The sequence below is a fragment of the Sminthopsis crassicaudata genome, chromosome 3 (assembly GCF_048593235.1).
Source record: "Sminthopsis crassicaudata isolate SCR6 chromosome 3, ASM4859323v1, whole genome shotgun sequence".
Taxonomy (NCBI): Eukaryota; Metazoa; Chordata; class Mammalia; order Dasyuromorphia; family Dasyuridae; genus Sminthopsis; species Sminthopsis crassicaudata.
This window is the reverse complement of record NC_133619.1, coordinates 361,869,706-361,884,325: the sequence shown is the minus strand read 5'-3', so window position 1 is coordinate 361,884,325 and position 14,620 is coordinate 361,869,706. Positions and strand designations below refer to the sequence as shown.

The 14,620-nt window shown below is 36.7% G+C and overlaps 1 long non-coding RNA gene across 2 annotated transcripts in view; it reads left to right on the top strand.

Annotated features, from left to right (window-relative positions):
* LOC141561772 (uncharacterized) overlaps nt 1-14,090 on the top strand; it is a 43,778-nt gene extending 29,688 nt beyond the window's left edge. The window contains exons 1-5 of one of the 2 annotated variants that reach the window (XR_012488155.1): nt 3,148-3,539; nt 7,665-7,822; nt 8,951-9,087; nt 10,752-10,867; nt 11,507-14,090. This is a non-coding gene — a long non-coding RNA (uncharacterized LOC141561772). Of the gene's footprint in view, nt 1-3,147; nt 3,540-7,664; nt 7,823-8,950; nt 9,088-10,751; nt 10,868-11,506 lie in introns of those variants that run through there. The other variant, XR_012488154.1, reaches the window with a different exon arrangement.
* The last annotated feature ends 530 nt before the right edge of the window (nt 14,091-14,620 follow it).

Below are 14,620 nucleotides of genomic sequence, written 5' to 3'. Positions count from 1 at the left end.
CATCTGGGAAAGAGAGCAGTTTTCATCCCCAACTGTGCCTAACGGGGAACACCTCCATTTAGCCATGGGAGAATCTGGTCTGAAACCCCTGCAGGGTACGTTTTCTGTCTGGTCTGATTGCTAACAAATCTGGTCCCCAGAAAAAGTTGGGCTGACAAGCCATACAACTCTGAGAAATGCCAATAGGACATTATGTGGAACTATCTGGTTCTGAGTACCTTTTGGTACTATCTGATTTTAATCTGGGCATTCTCTGTGAAGGCAGAGACATGCACCAAACTGGGAAAGAAGATTCTCAAGTTGACAACTTCCCTCAAGGCTATTCTTTCCAGATAGCCCCTGGTCTGTGTGTTAAATGTTTTTGACTGTGCAGTCTATGTCTGTGTGTTCTGTGTGATTTGTTTGTCTGTCCTGTTGGTTGGGATCTCTGCTAAATTAAGAAATTTGGGAATTGGTTATTTCAGTGTTGCAACTGTACTTAGTATAAAATTTGCTTGTGATTTTAAACTTTTAAAACCAGCACTTGTGTTTTTCTTGGGAGCAGTTTAAATTCAGATGTGACTTGGGTCGAGCTAGACTAGATAAGGCTTCTGGAGAACAAAAGAAGTTTATACGAATTGCTTTGAACTCTGACTGAAGAAACATCTGATTAGGAATTTTAGGATGATTCTGAAATTGTGGAAATAATTTTACTATTGCATTTGCATGCCAGATTTGTTCTGAGTATTCTTTTGGGCAGTTTTAAATTATGGGAAATAATTTTACATTGCCTATGCAGGCTAGATTTAGTTATCTTTGAATGTAAGATCTTAAGAACTTGTTGGAGTGAAGTTCTGTTAACTTACCTGAAAGGGGTCACATACCTGTAATTAGGTAAAGAAAAGTCTGACTTTCCTAAAGGCTTCAACTGTGGCCAAAGTTGGAACTTAGTAAAAACATTATTCCATTGGGAATAATGACCACAGGGAATCCTTCCCCCCACCCCACTACTTTCTGCTACTTTAAAGGTTAGGTGGGGTAGGGATCTTTTGTCTTCAAAAGTGAAGATTAAACCCACCCCCCCACTGCTCTCTGCTACTTCAGCTAGGGAGTACCTAGTTAGCCTGGGATGAAGTTTAGCTTCTCTTCCCTCCCCCTGCCTCTTTGGAGGTGGAGTGGGAGGAAGGGCAGCCACGTGGAATTTCCCCCCCTCCCCACTAAATGTGTTTTAGTCTCTTTCTGCAGAGGCTTGGCTTTGGCAAAGGATTTCAAGAGACAAGCCCAATTTTAAGTTAATTGATTGATGTATAATTTGGTAGGGCTATTTCTAAAAGTTTAAAGGATATTTTTAAGAATCTTGCAGATTCTTTTATGTAGAATTGAGTATTCTGTATAAGTTTTATTGATTGTATCCTGAGATTATGCCCATCATTTAAAGGGCTTCTGAAAAATAATATTTTTCCTTGTCCTTTTGAAAATGTTTCTGTTAAATATGAAAGCTAACTTGTGAACTTACTGAAACAAATTTATTACTATTATCAATATGAGATTATGGTATTTTTAAAAGTTTAATAGTTTTAAAACCCTCTTGGATTCTTTTATGTGATAATAGGATATTTTAAGTTTTAACTGATTGTATTGGGTCATCCTGAGATCATTTAAAGGGCCTCTAAAAATAATTTTTTTTGTCCTTTTGAAAATGTTTCTGTTATCAACAACATGTAATTTGGAATATTTATCTATGTATTGGGTATTTTTAAAAGCAAAATTATTTGTATGTATAATGTTCACTTATGAAAACATCTACTTAAATATGAAAGTGAACTCACTGAGACAAATTCTTAGTGTTATAAATATAAGGTTATGGTAAATATCTGTTTAGGATTTATCTGAAACTCTGGTTAATAGAATTTTGTTATTAGAAGTAAAATTCCTTTGTAATTAGAAGTAAAATAGAATGCTATTTAGGAGTTTTAAAACTCCGCCCCCTGACAGTTAGTGGGACAATTAAGTGGAGCAAAAATGAATTAAAGTTATTTTATCCTGTTTTGCTGAAAGTTAAGTTTTAACTGCTTATGTTAAGGTTGTGTCCCTGCATTTTTTCTCCTGTAACTAATTTCTATAATCAGAGCAATAAGAAACTGTTAATGCAATTCAATTATATGTTATCATTATATCCTAAGTACTTGGGCAAATAAGTATTTAGTCTGATCATTTATCTGTTATTAAATATTTGTGTCTGTGGATATTCATGTTTTTAAAGGTTTCTAAATAATGAGAGAACAGTTAGTGAGATCTAACTGCTATTTATTTATGGGGCTGTCCTGTGAAGAAAATCTATTAAGTTGCTGACCAATACATACTGGCCTCTTCATGTTTTGTATCAATTTGTTCTAATCCTTTTGTTAGATTTGTGGTTTTTGTTGTAGATCTTGGTCAAATTACAGGTATTGACTTGCTTTTGGGACCTAGATGAGCTTTGATTGCCAGCACGCCAGGCCACACCACACGTGTCCCCTGCATGGACTGAGTCTTCTGCCAGTGCCCAACCTGAAGCAGTTTTGAATGAAGCTCTGTCCCTTACCCCTGATGGACTGATATGGGGCATTTAGAAAGCCTGATTGGGCCATTTATTACTGTATGTTTAAAATTTGGGATGGATTTGTTAAAACTGTGTAACTATTGCTGTTTGAGGGATTTTTAGGAAACTTACTGTACTAGTCTGTTATGTATAGGAATTTTGATTCACTCTTGGGATTTATATGTGGAATGATCATTTGATGATTCCTTTCCATGAGAAAAAAGGGGAGGAAGAAACTGGTGTTGAAACTGGTTAAGAAATTGAGGAAACTGATGTATTTTTCTTAGGCACTTCTGCCCTGCCCCCTATCTCATTAGTTCAGATTGAGTTGGAAATTATTTAAACAGTTCTTTTCATTTTTACTCCTTGCTTAAAATTTACTGGACTATGATTTGTTGGTTATGTTTTAACTTTGAAATCCCTTATTCTGCTTGAATTGCTCTGGCAGACTCAGTTTTGGGGATTATTCTTTAGAAACAACCAGAAATCAGACACCTGTCCTGGGACTAGCAGTCTCTCTGATCTGTTTCTCCACTCCTGTTACCCCAGTTCCTTAATTAGTATTTCAGCATTTTTATATCAGGCCTCTAATAGTTCGGGGTTGCCTGCCTTGGTCCATTGCATAATCTGCTCAGAAATCTGTTTCCTAGTAGCAGCTCCTGTTCTAGCAGAGGAGACAGGTGAAGCTACTCCCACTTTGGAGTCTCTGACAGACTTGGGTTGCCCCTCTTAGGATAGGCAGCAGGACTTTCTTGAGCACTGCTACTCCCTGTATAAGCAGAGGCTGAGTTAAATGCACAAATGACCTCAGACCTAACTCACAGTGAACAGTCCATCTCCACCAGGACTCTCTGGCTGAGATGCTCTCCAGCTACAGTTGCTATTTCTGCAACAGGGAGGCCTGTGTGCCTCCCTAAATGAGGAATGCTGTTTTTATGCTAATAATTCTGGGGTTATCAGGGAGAGACTGGTCCTGGCGGTAAGTCCTTGCATGTTTCTAGTTTTAGTTTGGTTTATTTGCTTTACATAGGGTTGGTCAAAATTATGGTGCTAAGACCTTCTAGAGGAAGGTAATTCGATGATTGAATATTCAGAAGAGAGAGTATGGAATGTTATGTCACAGTTCTCTTTTATTGTCCTGACTCAGTTTCCCTAATTGTTCTGCTTCAGTTTATAATTGTCTGCTCAGATCTGTGAAACCACCCTTCCCTTTATCAGAATATTTTATAAGGATAAAAGATCTTATGTTTTAGAATATCAGAATGCCTCTCCCCATCCCAAGCTATCAGAATATCAGATACCTTTTTATCAAGATGCCTCTCCCTATCTCTGGGGTTCCTCCCCCATTAGGTCATCCCATCTCCGGAGGCTCACCCCACCTTGTCAGAGTCCCATTCTCACTCTCAGCACCCTGACTCTGCCCCTGCCTTGCTCTACCCCCTGAGTCTGAGCCACATGTATATATGTTTTTGAGAACTCACACTGTTTGCTGGATTCTTGGAGATGATAGTCTCATTCAGCCCTGGGACCAAGCCAGGGATCCATTTGGTGCCAGTAAATCTCTCCCATTTAATAAATTATTAAATTCTCTAATCTCAGTTTCTCCAGCATTACAACATATTCTTCTCAGTGTAAACCCATCTTTGCTAAATTCCTAGGAGTTTGCTCGCTAAGAAAGCTGTCTTCTTAGCTTACTATTTTCTTAGTGTAAATAAACCCATTCTTTCCCACAAACTTTGTGTCTGTACTTATTGGGGTTTGCAAATTCTTTCCCAAAACCTGCCACTGACCAAGGAGGATCCCATTGCGTCAATTCTTATCAGTTTCAGTCATGTCTGACCCTTTGCAGCCCTATTTGTGGTTTTCTTAACAAAGAAACTGGAATGGTCTGCCATTTCCTCCTCCAGGTTATTTTATAGATGAGGCAACTGAGGCAAAAACAGTTCAGTGACTTGCCTAAGTCACACATCCAGTAAGTATCTGAGGCTACATTTGAACTCCAGTTTTTTTTACTCCAGGCCACCTTGCTGCCTATCCCCTTAAGGGATCCATTAAGAAGGGGCTACATCTTAATTCCTCTACACCTTTTATCTCTACCAGAATGCAGGGCTCTACATAAAATAAGAACTTGATAAGTGTTTGGTTTATTTATTGCTGTCCACAAATTATGCCCATCTTTCAAAACTAAACTCAAGCCCCAAACACTCATCTCCTAAATGCCTAGCCCTTTTCGGAAATCTTTTCCTTATTGTCTAAACTAAGTAATTAACAACTTGATTCTATCCCTTTCTCCAGCTATTAGTTCAATTTCTCTAAACATTCTCTGGGAATGTATCAATGCTCTGTTTCCCTAGCACTTAGAAGAAAGCAAAACACAGGAGATGCTCAAAAAATGTTTATTGACTACTTTTCTTCCTAATCTAACCTAATCACTTACTGTATTCTGATTTCTCTTACTTGCATCTTATTCAAAGCTGTATTATTCTTCTCTTTCATTCTGTTGAGAACTCTGCAGGATTAGCACAAAGTTTTCAATTTAATAGGCAGATCTACTTTTTATAAAATGAACTAAATCATTTTGAAACCAGTGATCTAAAGTTTCCCACTCAGATGCTCCCTACTCCAAGAAGCCTTTCTCAATTGATAAGAGTTATTGAACTGCTTCCCTCTAGCTAGACCCAAAGGTGTGTTTATTAGGAGCCTCTAATATATATGTGTGTATATATAAACATTAGGATTGTTTGTGTCTGTTTTTGCAGTGGAAGATTAGAATCTCCCTCAAAGGCAAAGGTCCTGTTCCACCTCATAATTACAATAACAATAGCTCCCATCCATACTGCTCTTCACAACTTAATAACAGATCTCATTTTTATGATTCTTCTGGCAGCCCCCAAGAGAGGTAGTTAGTACAACTGTTATTACTCCCATTTTAGAAATTAGGAAACAGAGGCTCATTAAGGATATCAAAGATCTTGCATATAGTCACTAGCACCTAATAAGTGGTAGTCATTATTAAAGGCTTATGTAGTGTCTTAAGGTTTGCAAAGTGCTATATTTTACCTTCATAATCCTAAAAGGAGATGAGTGCTGTTATTGTTCCCATTTTATAGATGTGGAAATGGAGGCAAACTGGGATTGAGTGACTTGCCCAGAGTCACCCAACTAGTAAGTATCCGAGGCTGCATTTGAACTCTTTTGCCCACTGAGTCATCTAGGAGAGCTCACTCTTAAAGCTAGGTCTTATAACCCCTTTCTAATTCCATAGTGTTTTACTGAGTAGTGTCAGTATTTGGTATATGTTTGGTTCATTTTCTTTTATTTTTCTCCTTTTGAAGTAATTTTTATTGATATCTTTTGATTTCGCATCACATTCATTTATGAAAACATCCCTCCTCCCTCCTCTAATCTCAGTATATTCTCTATGAATGAATAAACAGATGGCATGAACAGCCTCTCCTTTGGTCTTTCCCAATTGAAAACAGAAATTTTGAAGCACAGACCTATTAAAGAAAGATCTATGTCAGAAGTGTGCTTACTGCATGTGAAAGAAGCATTGGCTTCTCTAGTTTTCTGATGGTATTCACCTTACCCATCTAGGGGGATGTAGTTTTCAATCTCTATAGGGTAGTAGTGTCAAACTCAAACAGACATAGGTCCCTGTAGGATACATACTAACTTAGAAAACCACAAAAAAAAAATTATATTGTATACTAATTTTATTTACTTTGCTAAACATTTCTCAATTACATTTTAATCTAGTTCAGACTGCATTGGGAGTTTTGTAGCAAACTTCAAGTTAGCTACATTAGCTGTAGAGAATCCTCAAGGAAGAATATGGAGGTAAAGGGAAGAGTACATTGCAGAAAAAAAAAAAATGTAGCCCATTAGGAAGAGCTTTCAGGGTCAAGCAGATCTCCCTGCAATTTGTTTTTAAGTAGGACTTTTGAACTTGTTTATAGGATCATAGATTGAGACTTACAAGAAACCCGTCATGAACTCCAGCCCCCTCATTTTATATATAGGGAAACTGAGGGTCTGAGAAGGAAATGAGTAGCTTATGGTAACATAATTAGTATCTAGGTGGCAAAGTGGATAGAGTAACTAACTTCTAGATCAAATCTGCCCTCAGTCACTTACTAGCTGTGTAACCCTGGACAAATCACTTAATTCTGCCTCAGTTTCCTCATCTATAAGATGAGCTGGAGAAGACAATGGCAAACCACCCCAATATCTTTGTCAAGAAACCCCAAAAGAGATCACAGAAAATCAGACACAACTGAAAACAATGACCCTAACAAAATCTTGTGTTCCAAATTTCCCCCCTTCCCCTTCCTAGATGACAAGTAATCCAATACATATTAAACATGTTTTTAAAAAATGTTAAATCCAATAAATGTATACATATTTCCACAATTATCATGCTGCACAAAATAAATCAGATCAAAAAGGAGAAAAAATGAGAAAGAAAATAAAATGCAAGCAAACAATAAATAACAAAAAGTGAAAATACTATGTTGTGATCCACACTTAGTTCCCAGTCTTCACTGGGTATAGATGGGTTGTTATGCCACAGTCTCCTTGAGCTGTTCTGCCTCAGTTTCCCTGCACTAGTTTCCCTTATTGTCCTGACTAAGTTTTCCTGAATTGTTCTATCTCAGTTTCCTTAACTGTTCTGCCTCAGTCCCCTAAGTTGTAAACCCCCCCTGGTTCATTAAGACTGAGCACCATTTGCTCTAAGGTTATAAATTGTCAATGGGAGATGAGGAGCAGATCAGACATCCTGGCTCCTAGCTCCCTCTGCCTTCAAAGAACTTTTAACACTGTCCCTCTAAGAGATAAGATCATCCCGGATACTTCAATTGATATTCTTACTTCTGTTTCCTGACTCTGGTTTTCAGTAAGAGTTTATTGCTCTCCCCATCCTGACAGAACCAAACAGTTCTAACTTTTCCCGCTCTTGTTCTTTTCTTTGTTTGAAAGCTATAAAAGGGTTTGTCATTCCCCCATTCATCACTGGATACTTTGAGACTAGAGTCCTGTCCAGTCAATTAAACTCTCCAATTAATAAAATATTAAAAACTCTCTAATCTCTATCTTGTCTCAGTTTCTCCAGCATTACAGGGTCTCTTCATCACTAGGTCTAGTAGAATTGGCCTGATTGTTGAAAAGGACCGCCTTCATCAGCACTGATCATCATATATCTTGTTGTTGCCTTATACAGTGATCTCCTGGTTCTGCTCATTTCACTCAGCATCAGTTCATGTAAGTCTCTCCAAGCCTCTCTGTATTCCTCCTGCTGGTCATTTCTTACAGAGCAATAATATTCCGTAACATTCATATACCACAACTTACTCATCCATTCTCCAATTGATGGGCATCCACTCAGTTTCCAGTTTCTTGCCACTACAAAAAGGGCTGCCACAAACATTTGGGGACCAAAAAGGACTACTTTCAAGGAGCTTATGTTCTATAAAGGAGGAATATCTATGTTTTTTTTCAGTTATCTCTGAGACTATAACATGCCAATATTGTCAATGAGATTTTCTTGGCAAAGATCCTGGAGAGGTTTGCCATTTCATTCTCCAGTTGATCAAAACAAACAAGTTAAGTTTTCCCAGAGTCATACAGCTAGTAAGCATCTGAAGTCAAAAACAAATTTTCCTGAATTCAAGCATATAGGTCAATAGAAAGATATGCAAATTAATTAGGGGCAGTGGAGGGATGGGAAGCTTCATGCAAAGAGGTGGCTTTGAAGGAAGCTAGAAATTCTTGAGGCAGAAGTAAGGAGGGAATGTTTGAGGCAAGGAGAACAGTTTGTTTATACTGTAAAGCAGTGGTGTCCAACTCAAATAGAAACTGATCCCCAGATCAGCATATTGACTTAGAAAACCACAATTTAACATTGTGTGTGTTATATTGTATTTTTGTATTTATTTTGTTAAGCATTTATCAATTTTATTTTAATCTGGTTTCCCCAAGCAACAATTTATGGCCTGTGGGCTGGAGTTTGACACCTTTTCAGTTAAAGGTGTGAGGATGAGTAATATTTAATCTACTTGGAAAGTCAGACTAGGCTCAGATTATGAAGAATTTTAAAGGCCTTGCAGAGAGGTTTATATTTTATCTTTGATGCAATAGAAAACTATCAGAGCTTTTGAGCCAGAGAGTATGATGGTCAGACCTGAACTTTGAGAGTATCAATTTGGCATTTTCAAAGAAGAAATATTATGTGGAATTATTTACATTGTAGTATGATTTTTTTTCTTATGCAGAATCATTCTCCATAGTTTCTTAAAATTGCAAACAGAAACATCATTTATTCCTTAAGTAGGTTGTACCCACATTATTTTTCCTAGTTCCGTAGCTGCCCTATTTTTATTCTCCTCCCAGACCTGTTCCTGCCTTTGGGACTTCAAAACAATACCTGTGCCATAAATAGGTCCTGGAATTTCCTTCAAAGTTTGAAGTCTTCTCATCCTGCAACACCCAACCATCCCTGGGGGCTTCTCAACCTGGAATGTCCTTCTGTAAGGCCCATCCTCTTGTACTAATGATGAATTCTTCTAGTCTCCATTTTGCCCATTCCTTTCTCAGTCCTGTTCCTGGCTTTTAACTTCAAAACTATACTCTTTGGTCCCCCTGCCCCTCCTATGTTTTACCTCCCTTCTGTGTTTTGTTTTCCTCTTTTAAAATATAAAATCTTTGAGAATAAGTACTGTTTTCTTTCCTTTTTTCTTGTATTTTTATCTCAAGAACTTAGCATAATTCTTCTATCTGCAACGTGACACATTTAATAAAATCTTCCTCCCTCCATTTCTTCTTTCTTACTTCTCTTCTGATTCTTTTCCTTCCTCCATATTTTTCTCCCTCCATTCTTTTCTCTCTTCTTCCTTTCCTCCCTTCCTTACTCATTTCTATCCTTTTTTCCTCCTTCTCTCCCACCTTTTTCTTCTTCCCTCCATCCATTTTTTCTCCCTCTGTCTTTTCCTTCCTCTATTGTTTCCCTTCTTCCTCCCCTCCTCCCTCTCTTCCTTCTACCCTTTCTTTCATCTTCCTTTCTTTCCAAAGAATAACTTTTTTCTGTGGCCCCAATTTCTTCCTTTCTAGTCAGAGGGAATGAAAAATAGCATCATTTGACAATTAAATTCATACTTTCTGGCATCCATTTTTCAGAGCTGACAAAAGGTAAGACAATTCATGGATTTCATGTTTTCAAAATTAATGTTAGTTCATGATGAAACCCCTCATTACAATAAGCTAGCAGAGAAAGTCTTGAACAGCATCCGAGACAGGGAATTTTCATTTGCTTGACAGCTCTATGGTTTACTATCAAGCTATCTTTGAATGAGTTCTTTTCATTCTGTGAACTTCACCTATAAAATAGAGATAATCTTAGGGTTGTAGTTAGAGATGAGAACTACCTTAGAAAGAATCTAGTCCAAGTCCCTAATTTCATAAAAGAAGAAACAACCATAATAGGGTTAAGTAATTTATGCAAGAAACAAGCATTAGAGCCAAGAATTGAACCCAGATAGGTGGCCTGAGTCCAAATTCAATAATCTTTCTACTACACTTCCTAAATGACAGGACTATTGTGAGGAAAATGCTTGGTCAATAGCACCTGAGCTAGTGTTACCATATTCAGGGTCAAGTTTGTAGATTGGCTCTTCCAGTTATGTCTTTGAGACTCCAGACTGCTTTTTGAGGCTGATGGCACTTCTCTAATTCTGCATTCCAATCAAACTTGCTGTTTCTGGAGAACATATTCAGTCACCTATCTCAGTGGTGGCTTCCTATTACCTCTAGGATAAAACACAAACATTCCTCTTTCTAACATTGTAAATCCATTACAACTCATTTCCATTTTGTGTTTTCATATTGCTCACCTTCTCATATTAATATGGCCCCAGTAGCACTGAATTTCATGTTAGTCTGACCAATATTCTATTGTGATCTATCAAATGCCCAGAAAATGCATTCATACTCTCATTTTTTATGACCAACAACTGTGAGCTCTGCCCTTCAGGTTTATCAACTGTCAAAGTGGGTATAAATACACTTATATTACTTATTCCGCAGTGTTCCTGTGAGAAAAACACTTTGTAATCCTTAAAGTACCACAGAGATGAGAACTATTAGTTTTGTGTTGTATATTACAACATTGTATTCTATGCCTTTTTATTCCCACCAGGATGAGAACTTTGAATTTCTCAGAGCTCTTCCCCCAAGCAGAGTCAGTGAAGGTCAGGGAGAGAAACAAGCCTTGCCTATTCAATGACTTCTCACCCATCATTGACCACTGAGGAGGTAACATACTTATAATGGGCACAGGTTTAGGCATCTCTTGGGTTTAATATAATATATACTGTAGTTAATCAGTGGTTATTGGTTCTAGAAATTGGAGCAATAACAAAAGGATAAAAACCCATCTTGTGGATAAAATAAATGTCTATGAGGAAAGAAATGAAGTATCTCAGAAATGTTCAAGCTCTTTGACTTTTGCCATTTACCATGAGAGCACTGAGAGATGCTGATTAGGAGTCTAAATTAGAAAAGTAAACTGAAAGTTTATGTTATGTAGCAGAAAGACAAATCCTATTTCAGACATTTCCTGGCCATGGACAAACTTAAATTTTCAGTTTCCTTCTCTGAAAAACAAGGGTGATAACAAAACTTGCCTTAGAGGATAATAAAGACCAAATGTAATAAAGTATATGAATCAATTTGCAAACCTCTAAGTGCTATATATATATATATATATATATGTCAACATTTTTGTATAGTTCTGTAGTCACATGCAAGTCTAAGCTTCCTAGTGGAAGGATGGTAGTGTCCTCCAGATTGATTTGAACCTGGAGATCTGTGTTACACAACCACCCATGTCTGGTGACAGCCTTTGAGCATTGTATTCATATCCTAAGGCATTCTTGTATTTCATTTCTGCAGAAGCCAGCTCTCTGCTACAAGGAGACATGCATTTGCATTTGGAGGAAGTCTGTATCAGCAATTCTGCCTTGATGTCTATAGGTATCTATCTGGGAGGATTCTGAATTGAGGAGACAAAAATCTCAGCTCCAGAGGGAAGGGCCCAGATGAAGTGATCTGGTCTTTGACCCATCGATGGCTAGAAAGCAGAGATCCAACCCAGGAGAAGACACATTTGTTCTAAGACCTTTGGCCAGAGCTTTAGAAAGGAATGGGTCCTGGAAGATTCATGTTGCATCAGTTCCTGATTATCTTTCTTGGGTAAACAAAGCTGGGGTGACATGAGATTATCCAGAGGCTAGTGAAGAATGCATAGACCTTAGAAACTCTGATTCAAATGCTTCAAGATAGAGTTCTACCTTCTCATCAATCTGTCTTTCCTCTAGTGAGGATAACTGAATAGAAAGGAATAAATTCTAGTCTCCTGATAATTCTGGTCTCTCAGGTCCAAAAGGGAGAATGAGGAGTGAAAGGAAAGTCTTAGGGGTGATAATTCAGCTCAATAGAAAAATAATTTAAAATACTTAAAGATTTACAAAAATAAATTGGGCTATGCTATTGGTTAGATATATCCCATGGAAGTCAAAGACAGAAATAAAGCTTAAACATATTCAAAATAGTAAGAGTAATATTCTTTGGGATAACAAAGAACTGAAAATAAAGCAAATGGGTAGTCATTGTTTAGGGAAGGAAATAGTGCAAATATAAAAGTATATGAAATAGCATATAATTATAATGAAATTTTATTTTGTGATGAGAAATGAGAATACTTAGGAAATCTACATTTGAACTTGATCTTGACTTCATGACAAACACTTTCATTAATCTTGGACCTGAACCAAACATTGTTGGACAGAGGCACTGGACCAGGAGTCAAGATATTTGTGTTCTACTTCCAGTTTGATCACTAACTCATTTTTGTGAATTTGCAGAAGTCACTTAATTTTCCCATGTCTCAGTTCCCTGTTCTTTAAAAGCAAGATGGTCTTTTCTCTGTATACCTCGCAGGGATTTTGTGAGTTGTTTATTACATACCATAAAGTATATGAAAGCGCTTGAAAAAGTATAAAGTGCTTTGTGGATGTGTTATCATGAATTATCATTACTATTTCTCACTCTTATTCAATATGAAGCTTCCATTCTACTATGGCTGCCTCTTATTCACTGTCTTCTGCACCTATTGTTTTTAGTACCACCTCTTTGCCTTTGTTCTTTACAATTTCCTGCCTACAATACCATTCCTACGCCTTTGTAACTACCTCTTATTCTGTCCACATTCTCTCCATTTTTCCAAACCAAAAGTAATCCTCAACCCTTTTTGGACTATTCCAGTCCACCCCAAACATTTCCTTCTTTGAACTCCATTCTTGGACACCTAAGACTTTCTTCTTTACATAAAGGCTCACTACTGCCATCTCATTGTTCCTGATTTCAGCTTTTTGGTCTAAGCAAAACAAATTCACCTTTTCTTCCATATAATATCTCTTAAAGCACTTAAAGGCAGTTCTCACATCCTCCCCACCTCACATACCTCAATGCCTATTTTTCTCTATCTTGAGTTCCTTTAACCTGTATTCTTATGGCTTATTCTTCAGTCCTCTCACCCATCTTATTTGTAGTCCTCTGGGCAAAATGTTTTTCCTAAAATGTGGTGCCCAGACCTAGCTCTTTGGAAGAGAAAGGCTTTATAAAGAGATTATCCTCCCTCTGTATTTGGAGGACAATTCAAGGATCAGGAATCATGGACATAAAATGTAACTCCTATGCAAGGATGAGACCACAAACCACTTGTCTTGAATTTATTCATCTTTTATTCACGAAAATTGCTTCTTTTTTGACAGAGAATTTGATGTCATTATATTAGGACCTGAGAACATCCAATTTAAATATAAGCTGAGTGGGCTATCAAGATACCTGTTGTAACATCAGAGGCAATTATAAAGGCCCCCTTCTCCCAAAAATAGTGGGTCCCTCTTTTCCTCTCTCCACCAATTCTTTAATATGACTCTGAAGGAGAGAATGAGGCTGACAACTGCACAGCCCTGTCTTCCATGAATCTAATTCACTTGCAAATCAGGATATCCCCCCTCCTGATGTCATTGGTACTCTTCAAGACCAAAGTATGAACAACAGTGATTCCAGTAAGGAACAAGCCTTTAAGAGTAGGCTCTTTATTGCACATGTTTAACTTATATTGGATTACTTGCTATCTAGGGGAAGGGAAAGAGGGAGAAAGAAAAATTTGGAACACAAGGTTTTGCAAAGGTGAATGCTTAGAATTATCTTTGTATGTATAATTAAAAAATAAAAAGCTATTATTATTATTTTTTAAATTTTAAAAAGAATGGGTTCTTTATTACCTATTAGGTAAAGTTCCTCCCTTGCCTTCTTTGTTAATTTTCTACCATTCTTTAAAGCTCAACTCAAAGGTCACAGTTCCCAGTCAATAATGACCTACATATACATAGAGAGACTATATATTTATAAGGCATATATATATGTGTATATATATGTATATATATATATATATATATATGTGGAAAGAAAGGACATATTTATTTTATATAAATTCCATACAAGAATATATATCTAAATATAGATTTATGTAAATTCTATACACATAATTTTTTTTATGTATTTGAATGACCTATTTATATGGAATATGTTTATTTAATATATATATATATATATATATATATATATATACATATAGATGTTTTACAAAATAAATTTTAAATGAAATAATATCCCTTAAAGTTAGTTTAAATCCTATTTGTAGGTCCTCAATTAAGATGCAAATCTCTTGGGCAAGATATCATTTAGCACAGTGGGAGCTTTAAGTATTGTAATTAATATCAGGACAGATCTGGCCTCAAATCTCAATTCTAACATTTACTATCTGTGTTACCTTAAGCAAGTCACTTAAGCCTTAGTTTGGTTTTTTTTTCATCTGTATAGAAATGATAATAGCAAATACTTCTTAGGATTATAAAACTCAAATGATATAATGTATGGAAAGTATCAGCTATTATTGCATGTAGTATATTAAATCAGAAACTCAGTGTCATTTATATG